The sequence below is a fragment of the Protopterus annectens genome, chromosome 12.part0, assembly GCF_019279795.1.
Source record: "Protopterus annectens isolate FY-2018-M chromosome 12.part0, PAN1.0, whole genome shotgun sequence".
In the NCBI taxonomy this organism is placed as follows: Eukaryota; Metazoa; Chordata; order Ceratodontiformes; family Protopteridae; genus Protopterus; species Protopterus annectens.
In genome coordinates this window covers 1528836877-1528863227 of record NC_056746.1, presented here as the reverse complement: position 1 = coordinate 1528863227, position 26351 = coordinate 1528836877, and positions in this window count along the sequence as shown.

Here is a 26351-nt window from a genome sequence, read left to right as displayed (position 1 = left end):
TAGTTATTGTCTGTCTTTGTCTATCAGAGACAATGGGGGTCAGACACGGGGTGAATTTCCAATTTTCTATCCTTTGGTCAAGGTTAAGTTTAAATAGGGATAGGAAAAGACTCTGCTTCACATGGAGGGAAGCCTGTTCCAGAGCATGGGGATCACTGGAGACACAAATCTGTCTTGCCAACATGTCATATTTATGTCACAAGCAGTATGGAACATACAAGCTTTGTTGAAATGTCAGAGTCAGTTACCATCATCATGGAACACTGCTAGTTTGTTACATTATAATACAGCATAGTCAGAGTGTCATTCACCTTCAGCATAGAACATTACAAGCTTTCTTAGATCATACTCAAGAAAGCCTTGAAGTGTGAGATTGTTTATTGAAAAGTGAAGGGAAAAAGCTATTACTTCAATTACTTCAATTACACTTTGTCATCTATGGTGTAATTCTGTTTTTAACCTAAAAAGTTAATTATTTGTAATTTTTGCTTGGTCTGGTGCCATAGTTTTGTAGTTCTACATGCAATAGTGGAAGATTGTTCATATATTGCAGGAGATTTGCTTCATTTACACATTTATATGTATTTTGCTGCGTTTTTGCCATAACTATATTTTCTTGTAATTTCTGCCTGTTCAGATGCATAGTTTGGTAGTTTTATTTCACAATGGTGGCAGTACTGTAAGTTTTGCTACAGGGTCCCTTCCCATACTAACTGATTATATTCAAATTATGTTGAAAAGATCAAATATTTGTTTTATTATTTGTCTGTTTAAGCTTCGCTTACAAAGATTTGTTTGTTACAACTCTGCAGATTCCTCTGTTCTTTTATTGTTCATTGTTACAGTCCCCCACCCATAGCTCCCAATCTTCAATCTCCAAAATCTGGAACACTGGCTCTCATAATGTGGAACAAATGGGCAACATGTGGATAACTACCTTTTGTAATGTGGACCAAATGGGCAAAATATGAAACACTACCTCTCATAATGTGGAATAAATGGACAAAGTGTCGAACACTGCCTCTCATAATGTGGATCAAATGGGCAAAATGTGCAACACCTACTGAACTCTTATTAATGACTTAAACCAGGAAGCTTATAGAATAGTGAAAATGTAATATTTTGTACTGATAAAAACTTATTTTGGTGAATTAATATGAATCAATTCTATTTACCATGGATAGAAGTTACAACATTTCTAACTTTGAATGTGTAACAGACCCTTTCAATGTGGATCTTCAAGGACCATGGCTTTTTTAAGACCCAAAATGAGGAACATTCCCCATAATGAAATGTACTTGAGAGCTATGTCTCCACTCCTCCACTGTTACATTATAGCAATAACACATGCCTGGGTGTGGGTAATGCTAGATTTACCCACAGTTGGTGTGGTTTGGTCATGAGGGCGAAGCCTGAGTGGCCAAACAAAGCCAACCATGGGTAAATCCAGCATTACCCACACCCAGAAGTGGGTTATTGCTATTATACAATGACATTATTTAAGAAAAAAATTACTTTTCTTAAATAATGGCATTGTATAATGCCTCCTCGCTGCCCTTCCACAGCTGTCTGGTATTCTGCGGCAGTTCTGATGTACTGCGCATGCGTATGCCCACGCAGTACATCAAAGCTGTGGGCAAAAGCAATGGAGAAAGCAAGATCTCCGTTGCTTTTTACAAACTGTTTCGCTATGTTAAATGGGTTTAACATAGCAAGAACTTTAAAAGCAATGGAGAATCTCCGTTGCTTTTTTTAAAGCTGTCTTGCTATGTTAAAGCCATTAGCGAGACAGTTTTGAAAAAAGCAACAGAGAAAGCAAGATCTCCATTGCTTTTTACAAACTGTCTTGCTATGTTAAAGGAGTTTAACATAACGAGACAGCTTTAAAAAAGCAACGGAGAATTTCCGTTGCTTTTTTTAAAGCTGTCTCGCTATGTTAAACTCATTTAACATAGCGAGACAGTATGAAGCAACAGAGATCTTGCGTTCTCAGTTGCTGTAAAAAAAGAGTTATAGTAATGGAAAAAGTCCGGGCGACCGGACCTTTTTCCATTACTATAACTCAGATTTACAACGTGCACTCTGCCAATCAGCGTGCACATTTTTGAATATTAATGTGGGGTCATTGTATAATATTACATTAAGTACTGCTCTCCCTGTTGTTACCTTCTGGTTGCTACAGTAACCACAGATTCCCCTGCCTCCAGTGTAAAAATTAAACTCCTGAATTTCTAGTTTACATGGTTCCTTTAACCTTTAGTTAGAGTCCTAGTGGTGAGAAGACTGTGATTTGGCATATGTTCTAAACTGCAGAGCTACATTGGCTGAAGTTCTTATTATTATTTGGATTGATTTCCTCTGTAGCTTGTCTGCTATAACCTGCACTCAGCTGAGTTCACTCAGGTCTTTTACTCAAGACTCTGAGAAACATGGAAAGCCTTGAAATTTAAGATTTTTCATCAAAAAGAGTAGAAAAAGCTATTATTTCAATTTCCTTGCATATTTCAACTGCACTTCAAGTCTTAGTATTGTTGTTTGTACCTCTAAGCTATTTTACAAGTTTTTAACATAAAAAGTTACTTGTTTGCAATTTCTGCTTGGTTTGGTGTCATAGTCTTCTAGTTGTATTTGCAGTAGTGGGAGAATTGTGATGTACTGCAGGATCTGTGCTTTATTTATATATGTATACATTTTTACTGCATTTATGCCATAATTAAATTTACTTGCAATTTCTGCCTGTTTGGATACCATAGTATTATATTTTTTTCACAGTAGTGGCAGTATTGTTAGTTTTGCTGCAGGATCAGTGCACATACAAACTGTGTATTCTCAAATTCTATTGAAAAGATTAGATATATTGTTTATTATTTACTTGTTTAAGCTGTACTCACAGAGCTTTCTGTTTGTTACAAGTTCTACTCATTTCCCTGCTCTTCAATTGTTACATTATTACAGTCTCTTCCCTTTCCACTGTTAAATTAAATACTGCTCTCCCTGTTGCTACTCCCTTCGCTAAAGTAACCACAAGTTCTCTTGTCCCCACCGTAGTAGTTAAAACTCATGAATTTCTAGCCTTCTTGGTACCTTAAACCTATTGCACAGAGTCATAGTGGTGTGAGAACTATTTTTTGTTAGAAGTTCTGAGTGGCAGAGCTCCATTGGCTGAATTTACTGGCTGTTTTTGATTGTTTTTCTGTTTAGCTTGTTTCCTATAACCCGCAGTGAGCTGAACTTGCCCAGGGTCTTTTATTCAAGTGTCTGGCAAGTATGGAAAGCCTTGAACTGTGAGATTTTTCATCAAAAGGGTAAAAAGAAAATAAAAAAAATATGCTGAGCTGTGCTCAGAGCACCTTCACCGTTAGACTTTTTCTATGTTGAGTTGACTGTGCAAAAGCCTTTTTCTCTATAGGAAGCTTTCCAAATCCATATATTAGCAATCTAAACATGAGGCTTCAGTAACCTGCACCAAGTAAAATAAATCACACCCTGAGCTGCAGCAAAACCCACTTGGGCTATCTGTACATCACAGCTTAAGGCATCCCACTCACTGCTCATTAATTAATAAGTTCATAGTTCTTTACTAGGCTAATTACCACAAGGGTCTTTTTAAGCCTAGCCATATATACCAAATCTCTGACAAGATCTGGTACCCTTGATAAGTGTAAACAGGGGCGTGGGAGATAAGTCTACTTTAAAAATATCTACATCCCAACACCAACCCCGATCGAGGCAGTTATAGTCCCCCCAGGCCACTAAATCATTCCTGTCTAAACTGTGGACAAGCACTTCCCCACAACTTCTGTAGTTAGCCTGATTAAGATGGGCTTCTTGAGACAATGACAGAATTGTCTCATGCTTTCTGATGATCATCTATTACTCAACAGCATAACCCAGTGTGTGAGAGATGTGCATATATAATGTCACTGTTTTGTCTTAGGGGCTTTGGTTGAGTGGCACACTGTTTAGGAGAGTTATGTGTCTCGTGATTAGTGTTGTGTTGTGGTGGTCAAGTGCGTTTCTGCCTTGGAGGTCACTACTGTTTGGGTAGATTTTTATTGAGAGCCTCTGTTAAATAAAAACAAATGATAACAACACAGGAGGCTCAGATGCAAAAAGTTTACTAGTGTACACCAGGAGGCAAAATACCGTACAATACAAGTATAGAGTTTTGTCTGACATGATGTAGGAAATACACTATGTTATATAGTCATACATTCAAGCTGTGCCCACTTCACTGACGTGGTTAGTCACAGAGCACCTACATCACTACAGTCTACAATATTCTATTCATAAGAAAAAGCTGATGTTATACATTTTAAAAGTTTTCCCATGGGAATAATACAGCCTTGCAAAGCACCTGGTTAGTTATAATGTCTTTCTGTAAATGTTACTCTTTCAAGGTTTCAGTCCCGCTCGAATACAATAGTCAGTTCAGTCTTGTAATATACTTTTGTTCTTCTTGCAACGTTACTTTAGCAGCTGTGCTTTATCTCTGATAATATTCACAAGGCCAATTATCTCAGAGGAAGGAAGAAGGATTTTCAATGCTTTATACATTTAATTTTCCTGACCCAGCAGATGATCATTAGTGAAAAACATAAGCTTGCTGAGCTGGCTACTGCCAGGGTCAGAGTTCAAACACACTGCAGCTCCAAAGCTTCAAGCAATTACATGTAAAATCATTCTCATTGCCATATTGTAAATAGAATAAAATGCATTAAATACTATTTGCTTTTAAACTAGCACTTTACACATGTTCAAATACATATTTTTCTAACATTTTCCTCCCTTTTAATACTTTTTATTCTATTCAGAAACATAAACAATATCATATCGTTCCCTAGTCTTCTCCTTTAAGGACTTTCAACTAGGCAAGTCATTTAGTTTATATTTCGGAAAGAGTTTCGTCTGGAACCAATAGCTCCAGTTCAATGTCTTGGTACAAAGTCTCAGTTACAGATATATCAACGAATTCTTTGACTAATCTTTTCATACAGGGGATCCCACAACAGACACATGCTCCTAATAGGAGCAGACCAACACAGATAGCAATCAAAATATTCTTTAGGATTGAACCCCACCCACCAAACAGACTATGGAAAAAGTTCGTCAGTGGGTTTGGGCCTGGTTCAGTCATGGCCGATACCTGCTGTATTACCTCTAGGTGATCATTGATCTCATGTCGATTGGCTGGTATGAACGCACAGCATTCTTCTTTGATAAGCGCCGCACGCCACTCTCTCGCCGCTAGGGTGAAGTCAAGAGCCATTCGATTTTGTAGCACAACAGTTCTCATTGCATTCAGTTCATCAGTCACTAGTTCGAGCGAAAAGTTGCATTACTCATTACTTCGAGAAGCTTCGACAGTTTTCTCAGCTCCCAGATCGATTTGACTGCTCCATATGCTGGAAGTATTCCAGCCCAGGATATAACACTGTCACTCAAGTCCATATGAGTCAATTTTTCTTTATCTTTCACGGAATGATGATCCTTCCATCCAGCTTTGATTTTTCCCACTGGATTTACAGGTTTTCCGATTGGATCCTCAGGTTTTCGGGCTACATCTCTTACATTTCGTATCTTACCTAGAGTTAATTCTGCAGTATGCCTTATAGCTGGAACCAGATAACCCAAAAAACAACTGCCGGACCAATTCTCAGGTAACCATTTGTATACTTTTTTCCCACAAACAAAATAACAGTTTTCTACTTTAGTACTGATGCGGGTTAATTCTGAATGAAACATTTTCTTGTCTATAACAGACAATTGTTTATGCAACTCAGGATTTCTCTGCACATCTCTTAATGTTGTTTTCATTAAGCTCAAATATGAATCATAATTTGTGCTACAACTAGTGGTTTTATCTTTAGTTTTGATATAGCATTTATAAGATACAGTTATGTTACAGTTACTCCAACCCACTTGGAGTGTATCATTTTTATAGAAACATACAATTCCTCTCTGTGTAATAGGCAAATACAATGCAATCTTGTCCTGTGATTTTACAGAACCTGTATCAAAAAGTAAATTTTCCCAAGTCTCATTTATCCCCAAGGGGACAGCAGACATCAACAGTCCTCCATATGCTGTTGGTATAGCAGTACAAACCCAGCGATTTGAAATGTTCATAGTCTCTACATATACACGCTTCATAGCTAGGTATGTGTTAAAGTTTGGATGCCAGTCTATAGACAGTTCATCACGTTTCTCCACTTTCATTTGTGCGGTTATATGCAGGAAGAACCACAACAAAAGGAAAGTTACCACAATCATAGTCAATAAATGCACAGTTAGCAAGATGATTAAAAAATGTCTTCGGGGTGGATTTATATTTTTACTCATTTTGCTCTTGGCCATCCTGCCTTTGTTGTGTGTCAGTCACAAAATGTTTAACAAGCTGAAAATTCTTTACCGGTTTACAGTGCGTCAGGTGGATCCAAGATGACCTCTCAGCAACTTTGACTGCAGTAGGCGTCGCCAACAGTACCTGGTACGGTCCTTCCCACTTCGGACTCATCAAATTCTTCCTCTTCGTGACTTCAACCACACCCAGGACCCTGGGTTCAGCACCGCTTCCAATGGTCTGGTCTGTCCTCTATCTGAAAGAGAGTTCAACTGCAAAACAGTTTTATTTGTTAACAGTTTCCTCATATAACTAGCTAATGAGCTGTCAGCCTCTAGTTCTGCAGGCATGAGAGCTTTCCACTGTGGCACATAATATGCCCTTCCAAATATCACTTCAAAGGGGGTCAAACCCTTTACATTTGGAACTGTTCTCATGCTCAGCAGTGCCAAAGGCAAACAGCAAATCCAATTCTTCTGTGTCTCATTTATTAACTTCCTCAACTTGCTTTTTAAAATTCCATTGTACCTTTCCACCAGTCCTGAAGACTGTGGGTGGTAAGCACAATGATTCTTCAAGGAGATCCCAAAGAATCTCCCAAGTTGGTGAATCGTCTGATTAACAAAGTGTGTCCCATTGTCACTATAGATTCTTTCCAGTATGCCAAATCTAGGAATTATTTCCTTTATTAGGGCCTTTGCCACTGTTGCTGCATCCGGATTTTTAGTTGGAAAGGCTTCTACCCATTTGGAAAACAAGTCTATAATTACTAAACAGTATTTTTTCCCTTCACGTTTGCTCAGTTCTATGAAATCCATACAGATAGTATGGAACGGATATGGTGGTATAGGAAAACTCCCTTGCTTGGGTTTGAATGCTCCTTGTGCATGATGTTTGTTACAAATATGACATGCTGCACAAAATTTTTGTGTAAAGTTCGTGAATCCATATGTTTGGAATATTCGATTTACTAACTGTACCATCCCACCCTGTTGAGACATGGCTCTGCCCATGGCTCAACAAAGCTGCATATCTAAATAAATTAGACGGCAATATTGGCTTTTTCTCTTTGGAGATGTACAGTCCATTTTCGAGGATTGTACCTTGTTTCTCCCATTTCTGTTTCTCAGCTTTTGTAGTTAATGTCTGCATCGTTTTTAACGTTTCTAAATCTAAAATCTCAGAGGGTTGTAATTCCTCGGTTAAAAGTAAAGTTTCTGAGTCTGAGGCTGCTTGCTTTGCAGCTGCATCAGCTTTTGCATTTCCTTTTGAAATTGCATCCTGTTGTTTTGTATGAGCTAAACATTTACAAATGGCTACTTTAGTAGGTAACTGAATAGAATCTAATAAGTTCAAAATAAGTTGTGCATGATTAATCGGTTTGCCAGTAGATGTTATCATTCCCCTATTTTTCCATTGCTGTGCAAAAACATGCACTGTAGAGAAAGCATACTGACTGTTAGTATATATGTTCACACATTTGTCTTTCGCTAGAGTGCAAGCCCTATCAATTCTGCTGCTTGAGCAGATAGGTTATGCTGTAGGGGTTGGGCTTCTAAAATCTCTGTATCTGTGACTACTGCATACCCTACTAGATTTTTCCCTGTAGGACCCTTTCTGCATGAACCGTCCACATAAAATGTCACCTCAGCATCATCCAAGGGCATATCAGTGAGGTCTTGTCTGGGCAAAGTTATTTGCTCAATTTCCTGCAGGCAACTGTGTGGTGTGCCATCCGCAGGAGTTGGAAGTAATGTTGATGGATTTAATGTTGTACAACATTCAATTACCATATGAGGTTGGCTCAGCAGTATGGTCATACATGAAAGATGTCTAGCAGGAGATAGATATGCTATTTTCTCTTGCAGTAAAATTATCGCGACTGCATGAGGCACTCTCAATGTGAGAGGGTGGAATAACACCACTGAGGCCGAAGCCTGTACTGCCATTGCAGCTGCGACTACTGCTTGCACACAGTGAGGCAATGATCATGCCACTGGATCTAACTGTGATGAATAGTAAGCTATGGGTCTTTGCTTATTCCCATGCTGTTGCGTCAGAACTGACGTCATGTATCCCTGTTTACAATCTACGGTTTGAAAAAATCTTTTGTGGTAATTTGGAAGTCCTAAAACTAGTGATGAAGCTATCAATTGTTTTAGTCTGCAGAAAGCTGTTTCTGCTTCAGGTGTCCATTGTAATACATCTTGTGCTGCCATTGGTGTTTTATATATTAAATCAGCCAATGGAGCAGATTCTAAAGCATAGTTTGATATCCAGCTTTGACAAAATCCCAAGAAGGACATCATTTCCTTCTTGGTTGTTGGTTTGGGTGCCTGTAAAATTGCTGTTTTTCTGTCTTCGCCTAATATTCTTCCTTCATTGGATATTACATATCCTAGGTATCTAACCTGTTTTCTCCAAAGTTGTAACTTACTTTTGTTTACTTTGTGTCCTTGTGCTGCTAAAAATTTCAATAATGCTATTGTATCTTCCCTGCATTGCTGTTGGGTGGGGGCTTCTAGCAAAATGTCATCTACATAAAGTAGAATCTGACTACCTCCTGGTGGAGTAAATCCTGCCAGATTGCTAGCCATTTCTTGTGCAAATATCGTTGGACTTTCACAATATCCCTGTGGTAGCCGAGTATAGGTATATCTTTTACCTTGAAATGTAAATGCAAACCAATACTGGCTATCAGGATGTATAGGTATTGAAAAGAAAGCATTGCTTATATCTACCACAGTAAAATATTTTTGTTGTGGCTTCAAATCGTTCAACAAGGTGTGTAGGTCTGGCACCGTAGGTGCTCTGGGTATTATTGCATTGTTTACAGCTTGTAAATCCTGTACCATCCGCCATTCCCCGTTTGCTTTTTTAACAGGAAATAGAGGGGTGTTACATGGTGAATCCAAAGATTCTACCAGTACTCCTTCCTTGAGTAATACTGCTATTATAGGCTTGATTCCTTGCTCTGCATCTTTCCTCAAGGGGTATTGTCTTTTTTGTGGTTTAAATGCTGATTTTGGTGTAATGGTTACTGGTCCTGCTGTTCGAATAAGTCCTACATCTGATTTACCTGTTGACCAGAGAATATCTGGTATATCACACAAGGCTTTTTCTTCTTCTTCTAACAAGAATGCTAATCAGCTGTCTTCACTAGTTTGTAAGTGTACAGCTGGACGTGTCTGTGTTAGCCAATTCAATTTCTGTTTTTGTACTCCCTGTTCTGATAATTCTAAATCAGTTTGTTTTTCCCATTTTGTCACTTTTTCTCCTAAATCTGCCCATCTCACATCTTTATTTTTTGCCAAGCTGACATGTGGCAGTCTATTAGATTTGTACAGTGTCATGAATTCCTGAGGTAGTGAACAGCTTACTACACTGTTTCCCTCAGTACCCCAATACAAGGTTCGTAATACTAATCTGTTAGCAGGATTTTTGAACAACTCTTGCTCATATTCTTTATCAGGTCCTGGCATGCTACAGTAGTATAGAGTACAATGTAACAAATGCTGCTTGTCAGTGTCAAGGGAGGGGACCTTACTGATGGCTACATTCATCAGTTCCTCGGTTACTGCCCCTGGACCAGTCATAACTAGGTCCTGGCTGTACCAGTAAAAAGCTTCACCCTCCGTTCGCACCACAAAAGTATCCATTTGTCTCTGTGCCTCCATACCCTGCATAGTAGGAATTACCGCTATGCCAAATATCTGCATAAGATCTCTTCCCAGTAAGTTTACTGGACATTTTGCAGAAACTACAATTTTACTTTTCTGAGTCATACCTGAAACAGGGTCAGTTATCGCTATATCATGGGAGAGTGGTTCCCTATATAGCTGTCCATTTGCTGCTTTCACTAATATATAGTCAGGTGATTCAGAGTGTTCTGGTAACTTTGAAGGGTGTATCAAAGTTCGTGACGCTCCTGAGTCACACAAGAATTTCACTTCCCTTCCTTCCACCAGAAGTGTAACTTCCGGTTTTGTATCTGCCAAATAGAGCTCCAAGCTCAGTAATGCTAAATCTAAAATTTCACTTTCTTCATCCTCTACATCTGCTTGCACTTCCTCTGTTCCTTCCACTACATTTACGTTTGTCCTTTGTTTGTTAGTCTTTCCTGATGATTTCTGATTTTCATCACTATCATATAGTCAGTCCTCATCACCTTTATCTTCTGCAGTCACCTTTTTATTTAGCCTGCAATCCCTTGCTAAATGTCCTTTTTTACCGCACTTAAAGCACTCACCTTTTTTTTTTTTCTCTTCAAAATCCTCTGACCTTTTGTCAGATTGTTTATTACCGTGGGCATTTTTCTTACCCTTTTTACTTGACTGTACTACAAAGACCTCTGCTCCATCTTCAGCTGTGAAGACCTGTGTCTTGTTTTTTCTTTTTACTATTAAAGTGTCTTTCAGCATGCCTAGCATATTCGCTTGTAGCCTGCTTGTTCAATGATCTATCATATGCTTTGTAATAAAGCTACTGATAGGTGCAATGCAACCTTTCAAAAACGCATTTTTCAGTTGCTGTTCATATGAGCTATCATTTGTCTGACTTTCAGGAATAGTCATACCACTATGGTTATTGAAACATTCCAATAATCTACCATAGTACCCATCTACAGTTTCATTCTCTTGCTGCATGCATTGATTAATGCAAGTCCAATCTGCTCTAGGTTTCCATTTTTCAGAAATTCAGTCTGTAAGACCTTTCACTCTGTTTAATTCTGCGTCACTATGTGGGAGTGGTTTAAGCTCTGCGTTACGAGAGTTCCAGGTGCCACAAATCATGTGCCAGTCTGGACCCACAATCTGTCTAACTACCCTTTCTACTTCTTCCCCATTTAAGTGGTAACTTAGTCTCATACCTTGTAAATCTTGTAAAAACTTTTTGTAATTAACTTTCGGATGAGGGATTCCCTCTGTAGCTTTCCAAATATCTTCCGGTGTCCATGGTCTATATACTAGGAGAGTTGGATCCTGCCCTTCCTGTCCTGCCTGAGGATTCGGTACCTCGATCAGTGGACAGATTTCTTCCTCACTCTCTTCTAGTGTGTCGCTCCCTATTTGATATGAGTCTGTGTCCCTAAGTGTCTTACGTGTCCGGGACCAAGTTTCAATAGGTTCTCTAACAAATGGTTTTAGTGCTCCTGCAACTTCAGGATAACATGGAGGTGGACTAGCCTGTCCTCCTGCTTCATATCCTGAAAAAGGCATTGGAGGGGGCGGAGGGGGAGGGGCCATTGCTATTACTGTATTATTATCCTCTTTGTCTAAAAATAATGTTTTCGCATTTTTAATTTTCTGTTCCCTTCGGTTTACTTCCTCAATCCACCTATGTGCCTGAGGAATGCCTAATTGCCGTTGTTTTTTTGCCTGACCTTCTGCGTCAGATTTAAGCTGTTTTAAAAGTTTAACTAATGAAATTTTATTTAATTTACCGTCAAACCAGATTTATTAACCCATTTGATAATACCTTACATTAGCTGTTGTGATTGCATATATTTTGGCCATCAGTTAGCGGATCTCGCGATTTTTAGTGCACTGATTTCCCATTATAAAAGAAAAATGTTACGTAACCCTTTTTACCACATGGTATTTCAGTTCCTTACACAGTTTATCTAGAATAACTGCCTACCTTATTCTGTTTCCCTGATCTCTGACAAAATATACAGTAATTTCCTTTTGTCCCTGATCTGTATAACAAATCTCTGACAATAACATTTACTGTAACCTAGTCCCTGATCTAAAACAGAAAAAAGGCAAATATCTTCCTACCTGAGCCTCCTGGGTCAACCAGTTCGAGACTGCTCTTCGGCCGCAGATCAGAAAAGTGGCCAGCCTCTCAAAACGACAATTCAGTCGGAGGTCTTTGTGTTTCAAGAAGAACCATTTTGGTAGCTTCTCCTGCGCAGTATTCGACCACTGGTACACTCTAATCTGTAGCTGTCGAGGGCTTCCGGTCAAGGAGGACCAAACTGTTAAATAAAAACAAATGATAACAACACAGGAGGCTCAGATGCAAAAAGTTTACTAGTGTACACCAGGAGGCAAAATACCATACAATACAAGTATAGAGTTTTGTCTGACATGATGTAGGAAATACACTATGTTATATAGTCATACATTCAAGCTGTGCCCACTTCACTGACGTGGTTAGTCACAGGGCACCTACATCACTACAGTCTACAATATTCTATTCATAAGAAAAAGCTGATGTTATACATTTTAAAAGTTTTCCCATGGGAATAATACAGCCTTGCAAAGCACCTGGTTAGTTATAATGTCTTTCTGTAAAGGTTTCAGTCCCGCTCGAATACAATAGTCAGTTCAGTCTTGTAATATACTTCTTTGTTCTTCTTGCAACGTTACTTTAGCAGCTGTGCTTTATCTCTGATAATATTCACAAGGCCAATTATCTCAGAGGAAGGAAGAAGGATTTTCAATGCTTTATACATTTAATTTTCCTGACCCAGCAGATGATCATTAGTGAAAAACATAAGCTTGCTGAGCTGGCTACTGCCAGGGTCAGAGTTCAAACACACTGCAGCTCCAAAGCTTCAAGCAATTACATGTAAAATCATTCTCATTGCCATATTGTAAATAGAATAAAATGCATTAAATACTATTTGCTTTTAAACTAGCACTTTACACATGTTCAAATACATATTTTTCTAACAGCCTCCATGAAGGTGGGTGTGTGGTTTGTGTTTTTTTGTGAAGGCATTGCTGGTGTGTGTTCTGGAGGGCTATGTGTTCTATGTGGTGTGGTGCATGTGTTGACCTTCTCTTGACCAGCTATTCCGGTCTTGGCTGGAGAGAGGGTGGCTTCCAATTTGGATATACAAGTGCATCTCTCGCAAGTCAAGTATTGGGAGGTAAGAGGAGAGGGTTGTCAGTGTACATGAGGCAGTTGCTACATTGCCTCAGGATGCCCAAGTTCACCAGGTTAATAGGAGAAAGCACAGGGAACTGACCTTTAGACATGCCTGGAGGGGTGGGCATTAATAATAGTACTGGAGCTGTTTCTTTGTAGAATGTTTAGTGCTGGTAGCACTTTTGTGTGCTACAATAATTGCTACAAGAAGTCTGGTATGGTAAAGTGCAAGACAAATAAGCTAGTAAAAGTGCAGGAGAGGAGATAACTAGCAGATCTAAGGGAAAATTGAAGAGCAGACTTTGGCACCTCTCAGAAGCTTACAAACAGTCCTAGATACAGCAAATCTGTATGTGGGCTAGACTAGTTACAGTAAAGGCAGGAAACAAGAGCAAATGTGGGCTTTTAAACCAGAAAGTTGAAAGAGATTTTAAAACTGCCCAAACGGCCAATAAACTACAAATTCTAGGCCAGAAACCACTCCTCTTGTGGTAGATAGGCTACCTAGTGCTTACCACTTCCACTGACAAGCTAGAAGGCTTCCCTCCGACACAGAAAGGCTTGGGGAGCTCAGAAGCTTACAATCAGTCCTGGATACAGCAAATCTGTATCTGGACTAGACTAGTTATAGGAAATGTTACAAACAATCCTGGATACAGCAAATCTGTATTTGGACTAGACTAGTTATAGGAAAGGTGGGAAACAAGAGCAAATGGTAAGATTTCATCATTTTAACATGGTACAGTTTATGCCCCTGCCTCCTGCCTAGCAGTTCTACCATGTAGTTAACGTCACTGACCTTCCTTGCCACCTTGTAGGATCCCTCCCAAGCTGTCTGCATGTGTCTGACAGGAATGAGAACCATTACCTCCTGCCCTAGAGCATACTCTCTAGCTCGAGCATTCTTGTCATACCAAACCTTTTTCTGCTGAAGGGCTTCTGCCAGGTTCTCCTGGACCAAGCCCATGAGCTCCCTGAGCCTTGTCCTGAGGTTTAGGACATATAAAAAGGAAAACCAGATAAGGAGGCACCAATGGTATGTAGTAGTAAAAAAACAAATTGAAAAAAGAAAACTCAACAGACCACCAGGCTAAAAACACACAACTTTAGTCCAAAGGAACAATGGGTAGCACTTTCAGGTAGAAACCTGAGGTTTAGGCCATATGCCACAACAGACTCCTTGTGGGATTCACACTCACCCTCCCACTCATCTCAGATCAAATGTAGAGGTCCCCTCACCCTATGCCTATACAGCAACTCAAAGGGTGAAAAATCTATGGATTCCTGGGAAACCTCTCTGCAAGCAAACAACAGATGGGGCAAATATTTGTTCCAGTCCCTCTTAAACTGGTCTGCAAATATCCGTAGCATCATCTTGAATGTAGAGTTTAACCTTTCAACAAGACCATTAGTCTGGGGATGGTAGGGGTTGGTCTTTCGGTGCTTCACCACACAGGGCTTCCACAGACAAGCCAGCAGGTCTGACATGAAATTGGCACATCTGTCAGTCAGTATTTCTTTTAGGAAGCCTACCCTGCTGAAAATCTCTAACAAAGCATTTGCCACCTTTTCTGCCTCAATGGAGGACAGAGCCACTGTCTCAGGGTATCTGGTAGCATAATCTACTATTACTAGGATATACTTTTTCCCTGTGGAACTTGGGGTACTCAGAGGCCCCACAATATCCATAGCTACCCTCTGAAATGGCTCCTCAATCACAGCAAAGGCATCAAAGAAGCTTTCACCTTGTCCCCTGCCTTGCCTACCTTTTGACACTGCTCACAGGTCCTGCAGTACCCTGTTACATCTCTAGAAATCCGAGCCCAATAAAGGTTCTGCATAATACATCTCTTTGTACATTTTATGCCCATATAACCCTGCAAAGGGAATATCATGGGCTATGGCTAGAAGTGCCAGATGATAGGCTCTGGGCACTACCAACTGCTGTATACTCTCACCCTCTAGCCCTCCCTCAGGAGTCCACTGTCTATACAGTAACCCTTTGTCCCAGTATACAGATTCCTCCTTCCCCTTGAGAATCAGGTGCCTCTCTAGCTACCTCTCCCAGGACTTGTAATGTAGGGTCTGAGAGTTGAGCCTGTCTCAGCTTTCTCTTAGAAACCCTTTCCAGCTCCCCTTCCACAGGAAGTCTGGTATCTTCTGACAGCGGTGCCTCACTGTCAGTCTGGGTACTACTACTCACCTCTGGCCTTGCAGTCACTCTGTTCAAGGGAACATCAGTACCCACAAGCAGCTGTGGCTCACCTTCAGTCTCATGACTACAGGGTAGCTCCCTCCCTGAAGTAATCACCTCACCAGTCCTGGCTGCAGTGAGCAGTCTGTCTGGGTCTCCCCCAGGCTACGAGACCTGCATGCTTGTCTTCAAGCCTGACTGCATGTAACTGCATGAACACATGGTACTGCATTATCAAAATCATTCCCTATCAGGACATCTGCAGGGATATCCTAAAACACACTTACTCACTGGCTTCCTTTTCCATCCTCCCAGTCAAGGTGAACCCTAGCCAAAGGAATTTGGAATGGAGTTCTTCCTAAAGCTCTGACTGGAGTAGACTGCCCAAGCAAGGAGTGTGCCTCTGTAACCATTGCAGGGTTCACAATGGTTAGGTCAGAGGCTGTGTCTCTCTTAGCCATGACCTCTTTCCCATTCACTAAGATAGGCTATAACCTCTTGTGGTAGTTTGGTACCCTTGTTACTGCTGGCATTTTGTCATTCCCACTTACTGGCTCTCCCACATTTTGTTCCCCACCTTGTTCATCTATATGCTACATGGCCTTCCTGGTTGCATTTAAAACATTTAACCCTTGGTCCTGGACATGTACCTGGACTAGTGGCTTCCCCTGCTACTGGCAGACTCTGTTGGGGCAGTCTGGGCTGGGTCTGGGTTCCCTTAGTCCCATGAGCATCACTGGGTGTCCCTTTCTTGTGCAGTGATGCCTTGCTTGCTAGGGATAGGTCTCCTTTCTTCCCCAACTCATCTGCATTAGTGCATTGTCACTAACCTGATTCTCATGCCCTCAGGCAAAGTGCTAAGGACTTGTTCCTTCACCAAAAGGTCTGCCAGCCCTTCAAAAGTGGTGACCTGACATCCACTCACCCACCTATGAAAATAAGTGCTTAGTTCAGCAACATGTTCACACACACACTTTCATCTGCCTTGTGTCTATGCTCACAAAACTTTTCCCTGTAAGTGTCAAGTGTTAACTTAAAGCATTCTAAGAAATACATTTTGACTGTATCATAATTTAAACAATCAGTGTCAGACTGTTTAGAAAGAACAGTTACAGCTTTACCATGGAGTAAGGGGGTCAGGAACAGTATCTAGAGCCCTTGATCAACATCATACTGTTTACATACCCTCTCAAACATATGAATGAAACTATCAAAATTATCCCTCTCTGTAAATTGTGGAAGAAATTTACTGACCTTTGTTGCTTCTGGGGTTTGGTTACTCCCTTCCCCATTATCTGTATGACTCTGATGAAGAGTCAGCATCTCCTTTTCATGTTGCCTCTGCGTCTATTTCTCCTCAGCTTCCAAGTTTCGCAGTGTCTCATTTTCCTCAGCCTTCAGACATTACAATTTCTCATTTTTCTCAGTCTCTAGATGTCTCAGTCTCTCTGCTGCCTCTGTTTCCAAATGTTTGGCCTCTAGCTGAATTCTCTTTAACACCAGATGGATTTTTAAGTCATCTGTGGAAAGGTTGAGCTGTCCATTTTCTAAGAGTTGTACATCTCCATGGCCAGTCTGATTCTCATCCTGGTTGCTATTCTGTGATGCAGCTGTGACTAAAGCAGCAATCATGTCTGCTTTGGTCAGGTTGGCATGCACCAGTCCTTTAGCCTGGCACATATCAGACAACTGGCTCCTTGTTAGCTTGCCATACTCCTCTGCTGACATGCTTGCCTGTTCTCCCTGACTAACTAAGCTAACAAAAAATAAAACAATTGTGCTATGAATTCTGAATGTTCACTGCATGGATGATTGAGAGTACAAGCACCTTCAGTGACCACTGTGCACAGGCTATAGTAATTCAATATCCATACCACTGCAAGTTCATAGGTTCATAGGTGTGTACTAGGCTGATGGCCCTGGGGCCTTTACAGTCCTAGCCATAGGATTATCCTGGCATTATGCCACCCGACCTTAATTCCCAGTGCTTCTGTCGAATAGAGCCACTGGAGTTATCCCCGGGGTGAATTTTCTATTTCGCATCCACTCATCAATATTTCTCTTGAAGAGGGTCAGTGAGGTGCTCTGCTTGACATGTATAGGAAGTCTATTTCATAGCAAGGGCAGTTTCTGGGTTATGAACCTGTCCCTCCAGTATGTTCTGTTGATTGTTGTAATGAGGTTGAGGTCTCTGGAGTGTGTGGTCCAGAGACATTGGGATTTCTTTAGATGTAGCATTTCTAACAGCGCTAGGTCAGACATGGCTTTGTAAGTCAAGCAGAGATCGCCTCTAAGTAGGCAATATGAGGCAGAGAATAGTTGGAGTTTTTTTGAGTCTGTCCATATAAGACAAGTGTTTAAGGCCTAGAATCCTCTTTTTTAGATGATTTTGTGGCCTCTTCAGTTGTTGCAGGTGTCTAGTGAGGTACATGCCAAATGGGGTATTGTACTCAATGATTGGCCTAATGAGGGAAGAGTAGATGGAGGCAATGATCTCTTTCGTCCTGGATGCAAAACCCTTAGTAATGAGATGTGCCACATAGGACATTTTGATCACAGTAGCAATGTGGTGATCAAAAGAGAGGTTGCTGTCAACCTGTGTTCTCAGATCTCTTATAGTACCTTCTGTGTTCAGTGGACTACCATCAATGTGGTAATTCATGGGAACTGAGATTTTCCCAAAGGGGATGACGACACATTTTTTGGCATTGAGCATAAGGCCATGTTCTGACACCAGTCGTTGGTCTCAGTGAGGCCATTCTGCAGGATGTCAATATCACTTGGGGAGTTAATAATAGCTCACAACTTGCAATTGTCTGTGAACTTTGCCATCCAGAGTCCCATCTTGTTGGCCTGGACTTCAGAGAAGTAGATACCAAACAAGAGATGACCCAGGACTTCTATCTCTAGTCATCCTGTCTCCTTCAGTGAAACTGAGAGATAAATACAATTGTAAAACATTCTGATTACAACCTGTTTTCGTGAAGCTTTGTAAGTTAACTCTGTATTTCCAGCTTCTCCTATTAAAACATACATTTGCACAGATATATAGTTTATATACATTTCTGTTCTTTTCCAGTAGGGTACACTGTGGTTACATTCTTGAAGCTCAGTACATAACATACAGTTCTGTATAGATCATAGCAATATTCACAAATACATAGAATTATTTACAAAATTCCAGCTAGCTGGGCTAGCAGCATCGCAGGAACACATAGTTTGTTACATATTACAGAACACAGCAATGCAAATCCTCAGTTATCATCAGCATGAAAGACACCATGCTTTTTTACATCACTATTCAGTAGAGTTTGAGCATCTATTACCACCAGTGTGGAGCATGAATACATTGTTACATTACTGACCAGTAATGTCTGAGCCTCAGTTACCATCTGCATGGACCACATGATGTTTGTTACATCATACATAACACAGCAATGCAAATCCTCAGTTATCATCAGCAGAAGAAATACCATGCCTTGTAAATCACTCTCCAGTAGTGTCTGAGCCTCAGCTACGCTCAGCATGGAACAGTACTGGCATTGTTACATAGAAATGCAGCAGCCTCAATAACTTAGCCACCATCTGCATGGACTGCATAGTGTTTGTTACATTATACATAATGCAGCAATGCAAATCCTCAGTTATCATCATCGGGAAAAATACCAGCCTTGTAAATCACTATCCAGAAGTATCTCAGCCTCAGTTACCTTCAGTATGGAACAGCATGCTTTATTGCATCACAATCCAAAATATCTCAGACACAGTTACTATCAGTATGGAACACTCAGGCTTTATTACATCACTATCGAGTAGTGTCTCAGTCTTATATACAATCAGTATGGAACACTACGCTTTTTACATCTCTGTCTAGAAGTGTATGAACCTCAGTTGCCATCAGTATGGAACACCATGCTTTGTTAAATCACTATAAAATAGTGTCTTAGCCTCAGTTACCATCAGTGTGAAAGACTCAGCTTTGTTACATTCACTATCCAGTTGAATATGGGCCTCAGTAACCATAGGTATGGAACATCATGCTTTGCCATGTCACTATCCAGTAGTGCATGGAGCCCTATTTACCATCAGTATAGAACAAGCAAGATTTGTTACATCACTATCCATTAGTATCTGAGCCTCAGTATCTGTCAGTATGGAATATCATGTTTTGTTACATCACTATTGAGTAGTATCTAAGCCTCAGTTACCCCAGCATGGAACAGGCAGGCTTTCTTACATTCACTATTCAGCTGAGTCTGACCCTCAGTACCCATCAGAATGGAACACCAGGCAGAGCAAATTGATTTATAGCTTGGATCTTGTTCCTAGGTGTCAGGGCTGTTTTCAGGATTAATTTAAATCTTCTAAAGTACTTCTTACTAAGCTTTTTTCGCATGTGTTCATGTTTTATTGCTGATCCTTCATCAATGCCCAAGTATTTATACACCCCCTCTTGCTCAAGTTCTTTTATATCATATTCTTGTCCTAAACTGATGTTTTCCTGGTGCTGCAATTTTCCTTTTTTAAAGGTTGCTTTTGCATATTTATCAAGACTAAATGACATTCCAATATCATCTGAAAAAGTTTTGACAACCTGCAGCTGTGCTTTCAGTTCCTCATCTAATGAGCTATACAATTTTAAATCATCGACAAAGAGAAGATGAGAAATCATTAGACTTTGTTGTTTTTTAGAAGCCAAATTATAGCCATGACTTAAGCTGTTAAGTAAACAGCTTAATGGATTAATGGCAAGGCAAAATAGCAACGGTGACAGGGAGTCACCTTGGAATACCCCCCTTTGGATTTTTATACCTGGGATCTGTCTTTTATTATGGCTTAATTGCAAAGTGGTCTGCCACTGTTTCATGGTTACTGTAATGTAATCAATCAGGGCAGGAAGTACCTTATACATTTTTAAGCACTCTTTTATCCATGAATGTGGGATACTATCAAATGCTTTTTTATAGTCAATCCATGCCATACTTAGATTCTTCTCTTTCTTACAGTTCTCCACTATAACTTTAACAACAAATGATCCTTTGTTCCATATGACTTTCTTTTATTGCCCTTTTGTTCTACTGCCATAATTGAGTTTTCTTCTAATTGACTATAAACTCTCTTGGCGTCAATCCCAGTGTATAGTTTATACGTCGTCGGAAGAAAAGTTATTGGTTTATAATTTTTAGGGTAGCTTGCAGGTTCACTCTTAAGTAAGAACATTGTTTTTCCTGTTGTTAACCAGTGCGGTGTCTTTTCGGGGTGTGCATATAAATAGTTCTTAATCATGGCTAGATCCTCATGTAAAGAAGTTAATACTTTAAGCCAAAAGTTAGGTACTGCATCTGGGCCTGGGGTCTTCCAATTAGAGGCTTATCTCTACTTTGTTTCAATCTCTCTGGCTGTTATTTCATCCCATTTCATATCTTGTCCCTTTAAACTTCTTATTCTTTCTTTTCATTCTTCTGTCCATTTAGCATCTTTGTTATGTTCCAAGGCATCTTCATAGATACTTCTTCAAAATGTATCTACTTCCTCTTTTTTCGGCGGTCTGTCATTTCCTTTTACCTTATTTCCCAATTCTCTATAAAACTTTTTTGGGTCATCAATACATTGCTTATTTTGTGCTTTTCCCTTATATTTATCTTCATATCTTCTGAGTCTTTCCACCTGTTTTGAAATTTTTAGTTTGTTATCTCCAATAGTGCATAATAGATCCTGGTCTGTTCTAATACTGCACATTGCTTTTATCACATATATCTTTCTTAATATCTTTGTTGATCTGTTCTCTCTTCTATAATCTTCTAACAATGACACTTCTTGTCTTAGCTGCTTTATAGTTTTCTCTATTCGATATTTCCATGATGGTATTCTCTTTCACCCCCCCCTTTTCCCTCACTACCCTATGTTCCTGTGCCATCTGCCATCTGTATGGGTCACCTAGTATTTGTTGCAGCATAGATAACATAGCATTGCAAAGCCTCAGTTATCATCTGCATAAAAACACAAGGTTTGTTACATCACTGTCCCTAACCGGGAAAAGCCAAAAGAAGAAGAAGATACATTAGTAGTCTATTATCCTCAGCTACTATCAGTATGGAAAATGCAGGTTTTGCACCATCACTATCAAGTAGTGGCTGAACCTCAGTTACCATCAGTATATAACACACAGGCCTTTGTTACATCACTATCCAGTATTGTCTGAGCCTCAGTTACCATCAGTATGTAACATACAAGCTTTTTACATCACTATACAGTAATGTCTGAGTTACTATCAGTTTGGAACACAATGCTTTGATACATCACTGCAAGTAGGGTCTAAACCTCTGTTACAATCGGTAGGGAATACACAGACTTTCTTACATCCCTGTTAAGTTGTGTCTGAGGCTCAGTCACCATCAGTATGGAACTTCCAATCTTTGGTACCATACTATCCATTAGGATCTGAGCCTGGGTTACCATCAGTTACACCACTATCCAATGGAGTCTGAGCCTCAATTACCATGGAACACACAGTCTTCATTACATCACTATCCAGTGGAGTCTGAGCCTCAGTTACCATCAGTATGGAACACTATGCATTGTTATATCTCTATTCAGTAGTGTCTGAGCATTGGCTAATATCAGTATGGACCACGCATACTTTATTACATCACTATCCAGTAGTGTCTGTGCCTCAGTTATCATCAGTTTGGGGCATGTAGGCTTTGTTACACCACTATCCAGTAGTGACTGAGTATCACTTACCAGCAGTATAAAGCATGCAGACTTTGTTACACCACTATCTAGTATGGTGTGAATCTCAATTTCCATCAGTTTGGAACACGCAGGCTTTGTTACATTAATATTCAGTACTGTGTGAGCCTCAGTACACATCATTATAGTACATGCAGGCTTTTTTACACCAGTTTACAGTAGTGTCTGAGCCTCATTTACTATCAGTATGGAACATGCAGGCTTTTTATGTCAGCATCCTGTATTGTCTGAACCTCAGTTACCGAGTGTTTTGAACATGCATGGTTTATTACATCATTATGCAGTAGTGTCTGAGCCTCAGTTACTATCAGTAGAGAACATCTGGCTTTCTTGCATTTTATTTTATTTATTTTATTTTACCTTTGTTTACCTAGAAAGTCCGACTGGGACAGAGCTCATTTTCAATGGAGTCCTGGGGAGAAACGCTCTAGACACATGTCCTTGGAATGAGGGAGAAAACCGAAGCACCCATACGAAACCCATGGGAATGCAGGGAGGACATGCAGACCCTGCACAGAAGGCACCATAGCTGAGAATTAAACCGGAGAACCTCTTGCTGTGAGATGACAAAATTAATTGCTGCAGCACTTAGCCACCCATTATCAAGTAGGGCTTAGCCTCAGTTGCCATCAGTATGGAACAACATGCCTTGCTGCATCAGTCTGCTGTAGTGTCTGAGCCTCAGTTACAGTCAGTAAAGAACACCATGCTTTTATACATCACTATTCTGTAGTTTCTGAGCCTCAGTTATTATCAGTATGTAACACCATGCTTTGTAACATCACTGTCCTGCAGTGTCTTAGTGTCAGTTAACATCTGTATGGAACATCATGCTTTATTACATCACTGTCCAGTTATGTCTAAGTATGGAACACAAAGGCTTTTTTACATTATTATACATTATTGCCTGAGGAGAGGCCATGGTGGTGCAGTGGTTAGCGTTGCCGCTTCACAGCAAGAGGTTCTCTGGTTCGATACTCAGCTGGGGTGCCTTCTGTGCGGAGCCTGCATGTCCTCCCTGTGGTCACGTGGGTTTCCTCTGGGTACTCTGGTTTCCTCCCACATCCCAAAGACATGCTGTAGGTGGATTGGACATTCTAAATTGGTCCTAGGTGTGAGTGTGTGCATGTGTGTGCCTTCTGTGGAAGGTTGGGTGCTGGGCTGGCAACTCGACACCGTAAAACTCCACTGCCAACAATGAGCGGACAGGTGATCCACTGTGGCGACCCCTAACCGGGAAAAGCCAAAAGAAGAAGAAGATACATTATTGCCTGAGCCTCGGTTACCATCAGTATGCGGCACCATGCTTTGCTACATCACTATCCAATAGTGTCTGAGCCTCAGTTCCCATCGATATGAAACCTGCGGGGTTTGTTACATCACTATCTAGCAGCTTCTGAGCTTTAGTTATCATTGGTATTGAAAACACAGGCTTTGTGACATCATTATCCAGTAGTGTCTGAGCTTCATTTACCATCTGTTTGGAAGACCGTGCTTTGTTCCATCACTAGTAGTATCTGAGCCTTAGTTACCATCAGTTTGGAAAATGCAGTCTATGTTTCATCTCTGTCCAGTAGTTGCTGGTCCTCATTTGGCTTCAGTATTGAAGACACAGGCATTTTTACATCAGTATTCAGTAGTGTCTGAGCCTCATTTTCTGTGAGTTTGGAGCACACAGACATTACCTCACTATCCAGTTGGGTTGGAGCCTCAGTTATCATCAGTTTATAATCTGTAGGCTTTTATACATCATTATTCAGTAGTGTCTTACCCTTATTTTCCATCAGTTTGGAACACACAGGCTTTGTTACATTACTATCCAGTAGGGTCTGAGCCTCAGTTATCTTCAGTTTGGAACATGCAGGCTTTGTTACATGACTGTCCAGTAGTGTCTGGCCTCAGTTACCATCATTATGGATCATGCATACTTTTTCTGTCACTATCCAGTAATGTCTGAGTCCCAGTTAACATCAGTATTGGACAAGTGGGTTTTGTTACACTGCTATCCAGTACTGTTTGAGCCTCAGTTACCATCTGTTTGGAACACTATGCTTTGTTATATCAGTATCCAGTAGTATCTGACCCTCAGTTACCTGCAGTATCAAACACATGCTTTTTTATGTCACTATCCAGGAGTGTCTCAGTCTCAATTACCATCAGTTTGGAACATGCAGGGTTTGTTACTTCACTATCCAGTAATGTCTGATTCTCAGCTACCATCAGCAAGGGGCACTATGCTTTGTTACCTCACTATCCAGTAGTGTTTGAACCTCAGTTACCATCAGTTTGTAATCTGCAGGCTTTGTTACACCACTATCCATTAGTGTCTCAACCTCAGTTATCAGCAGTTTGAAACATTCAGGCTTTGTTACATGACTATCCAATATTGTCTGATCCTCATTTACCATCAGTATGGATCATGCAAGCTTTGTTATGTAACTGTTTAGAAGCATTAGAGCATCGGTTATCATCAGCGTTGAATACACCTTCTTTATTGCATCACTTTGCTGTAGTGTCTGAGCCTCAATTACTATCAGTATGGAACACACAGGCTTTGTTATATCACTATCCAGTAGTGTCTCAGCCTCAGTTACTATCAGTATGGAACATGCAGGACTTTGTTACACCACTGTCTAGTAGTAGCTGAGCCTCATTTACCATCAGCATGGAATGTACGGGCTTTGTTACATCACTATCCAGTAGTGTCTGAGCCTCAGTTACCATCAGTAAAGAACACGCAGGCTTTGTTTCATTATAATAAAGAAGTGGAAAAGCCTCAGTTAACATGAGTGTAGAAAACCCAGACTTTGTTTCATAAAAGAACAGTAGTGCCAGAGTCTCAGTTGCCATCGGCATGGAACACTACAGGCATTTTCTTCCTCATAATACAGTAGTGTCACAGCTTTGGATAATCTCAACATGGAATGCTATAATGTTGTGTCTTTCGGCTTTTCCTGGTTAGGGGTCGCCACAGCGGAACTTCGGTCCGCTAATGATTGGCAGTAGAGTTTTACGTGCCGAGTTGCTAGCTCTGATGCACAACCTTCAACGAAGATATGCCCATTCACACATGTCTCCACACAGAAGACGCTCTAGCTGAGAATCAAACAGGACAACGTCTTACTGTGAGGTGACAATGCTACCACAGCACCACCACCGCAGTCTAATATATAACTATAATAGTATAGTTTTGATTACAATCAACATGGAGCACACATAGTTTGTTACACCCCAATACACCAGTGTCAGAGCCTCAATTACTACCAGCATGCAACACTGAGGCTTTGTTACATCATGAAAAGTACAGGCATTCCTATGGTAGTAAATGGTCAATTTCTCATTGCTGCAGTAGCCTTTATCTCTTTGGGTTATACTCTGCACATGATATAAAACCTAGCCCATCTCCAAAATTCTCTGGCTTCCCTCCATACATCCACCTAGTCTGCTCATGGCTCACATGGAGAAGCCAGTAACCTTAGCACCAGTTTATTAAGGACTTCGTCACTCCCACAGAAAAAGAGTGTCTACTTGTCATGAAACTCAAAAATAGTTTTGAATACAGAATTTGAATCTCAAAAAATTAACACGATGCATAAAAATTGATGGTAAGAGGATGTGGCTACTGTGGTAAGAGGATGTGGCTACTGCAGCTGTGTTTATTTCAAACATTTGCAGTTATGGGTAAGTGCAGCTTACACAACTGTACTGTGTTCACCATTCTCACAGCTGTGGTATTCTATAGCTATTTTGGTAGATTACCAGAGCTTATCCACCCTGGGAGGAAAAAGGATCAGGATCCAGGAGACCCTTTGGTATGGTCCTAGCAAAATATGTCCTGGTCATTGTGAGGGAATTCATTTTGTACTGCTTTGTAAACATGTGTACAGAGGGCCAAGTAGCTATGTCTAGAATTAGAGTCCACCCCTTTCTAATATGCCATCAAAGAAGATAAAGGTCTAGTAGAATGTGCCATGATTGTGCCTGGAATAGATTTGTCATGGTGAGAATGACAAAAAGCAATACCAAGGGGCAACCATCTGGAAACAGCATGTTTTGACATGGGTTTCCTTTTTCTGCCCCATCATAGCAGAAAAACAACTATTCAGGTTTCGTAAACGATTTTGTTCTGTCAAGATAATACTTGAGTTGCCTGTGTACATCTAGAGTATGGGGAATTTTTTC